This window comes from Epinephelus lanceolatus, chromosome 4 (assembly GCF_041903045.1).
Source record: "Epinephelus lanceolatus isolate andai-2023 chromosome 4, ASM4190304v1, whole genome shotgun sequence".
Taxonomy (NCBI): Eukaryota; Metazoa; Chordata; class Actinopteri; order Perciformes; family Serranidae; genus Epinephelus; species Epinephelus lanceolatus.
The window spans coordinates 19,221,578-19,223,971 of NC_135737.1; the positions used below are offsets into that span (position 1 = coordinate 19,221,578).

General features: G+C 37.7%; 1 pseudogene; it reads left to right on the plus strand.

Annotated features, from left to right (window-relative positions):
* The first annotated feature begins 1,199 nt into the window (after window positions 1-1,199).
* On the plus strand, window positions 1,200-2,132 carry LOC117259172 (odorant receptor 131-2 pseudogene; annotated as a pseudogene).
* The last annotated feature ends 262 nt before the right edge of the window (window positions 2,133-2,394 follow it).

Genomic DNA, 2,394 nt, shown 5'->3' on the forward strand with positions numbered 1-2,394 from the left:
GTGTTGTTGGTGTTCATTTTGGATTTAATTGTAGATTTAGTAGGATAGTATCCACAATGGATGGCAAAAGCACTAGCCACCTAATGTTCCGTTCACTGCTGATGCTGCTGCTGCTAGCTAGAGGGTGATGACAGAGAGCGTCCTCTTCTGGCTAGCTTATGTTAACTTACATGAACATTTACCACCTGAAAAAAGCTATGTGTTGTGTTCAAATATTGTCACATCAATAAAAAACCCAAGCACCGATCAAAAAGTAGCCCAATGCAGACAGTGGGTCCATCATTAATAGGCTGAACCCGACCCAAATATTGCTTGTAAAGGCTTGAGTTGGGTATCCACACTCTACTGCTCAGCACCAAACAGCAGACAGACACAGTTAGAGACTAGCTGGTGAACACAGTGGAGCATTTAGCAGCTAAAAAGGGACAGATATTTCCCTTAGGAGTTGGTGGAGACTAAAAAAGAGCTAAAAGAGAGTCAATATATGGACTGTCATTCATCAAATGAATGATTATGTTGCTTCGTACCTGCTGAATGTTTAAATTAGCAACTGTTGGGTAACAAGTTCACTACATCAACTTAAAAGTTGACTCAATCTATCAGTGTTGTGTTCAAAGCTTTCCCTGAGTTGGTCAAAGAAAAATCAGTTAATGCAGGTTTAAGCTAACGCTGACCCACATGACATACAATACACAAACTTTCTTACACACTGGTTGCAATATTTGAAAATGAAAATAACTGATGATGCTGTGATTTGTCATCGTTGCCCCTATAAAGTCTCCATACACAGTCCTCTCTCAGAGGGAGCTCAGCAGAAGCCATTCATCTATAGAACTGTGTGCCACAGTTGTAACTGCAGGGATGGTTTGGTAATGTGAGGTATTGCATATGCTTGTTGATGTGTTTCTATCAAATTTATTGTGGGTACAAGTGATATTATACTTACGTGTATTGTTTTTGGTTTAATCAGCTAAAATTCTACCAGTTGCAGCTGTGAGGTTGTTAAAAAATAAATATTTTGATCTTTGTGCAACAAAAAAAACTATGCATACAGTATTTTAGATTACATTGACAGACACAGTTTAGTCACATTAAAGTTCTTTCATTTTGGATCTGTCTTTAGAGCTACAATACATGAATTTGGGCCCTGTCTAAAACCCTTGAAAAGCTTTTCTTTTTTTTTTTAAACAGAGAAATATATGGCAGCCAATAACTCAGTTAATGGCAGTGAATCCTCAGTGTACACGATCAATGATCGGGTCATTTTAGTTCAAATTTTTGTGTCAGTTTTTCTTTTCATCAACTTTTTGATGATCACAACTTTCTTTATGAAAGATTTCTTCTACACAACTGTGCGCTACATCTTATTTGCTACAGCACTACTGTCTGATTGTCTGTTTTTAGTCATGACTGATATCCTGCTCATTATGTCCTATTTTCAGTATACCATACAAATGTGGTTGTGTCTTATTATGTATATTGTTTTGTCTCTGTGCAATTTTGTCACACCAGTTACTCTGACAGCAATGACTCTGGAGCGCTATGTGGCAATTTGCATGCCCTTGCGCCATGGACAGTTGTGCTCCACACACAGAGCTCTGCACTTTATCCTGGTAATTCATGGCCTCAGCTGTGTACCCTGTATTGTTTACCTCTCTATTTTCTTTGCATTTACGACCCACAGCCTCTATACCAAGAGCAGACTGTGCTCCGTGGAAGTGTTCATCTCCCACAAGTGGCAGGGTCATCTTAGGGCAGCTATAAGTCAGTTTTACTTCTTGATTATGTGTATTGCTATTGTTTTCTCCTATGTTAAAATAATGAAAGTGGCCAAAACTGCATCAGGAGAGAATAAAAAGTCAACATGGAAAGGGCTCAGAACAGTAATTCTTCATGCTTTCCAGCTGCTGCTCTGTCTCATCCAGCTGTGGTGTCCATTCATAGACGCTGCCGTACTTCAGATTAATTTCAGGTTATACATTAATGTCAGGTACTTTAATTACATTACTTTTATTCTTGCTCCGAGATGTCTGAATCCTCTCATTTATGGTGTCAGGGATGAAAAGTTTTTTCATGCACTTAAATGCTATGCTCTCTGTGGCTTGTTTAAGAAACAATCATCATTTATTTGATTGATGAATTATTGTTATGATGTTACACTATATATTATATAACATATTTAAATGTGTTTATCCGGATGTCATTCTCTGTGCATGTGCATATGTGTGATCATATTGTACTGATGAGTATTCAATCCCATTCCCTGTAATTTTACTAACATTAAAGTGACCCATACAACCTTGTCTGTTTCATCCCTTGATTGATTTTAATTTGATATGACTTCAGATCAGCAACAAACAAAACACCAATCCTGTTACAAGCGGTTACAAAACA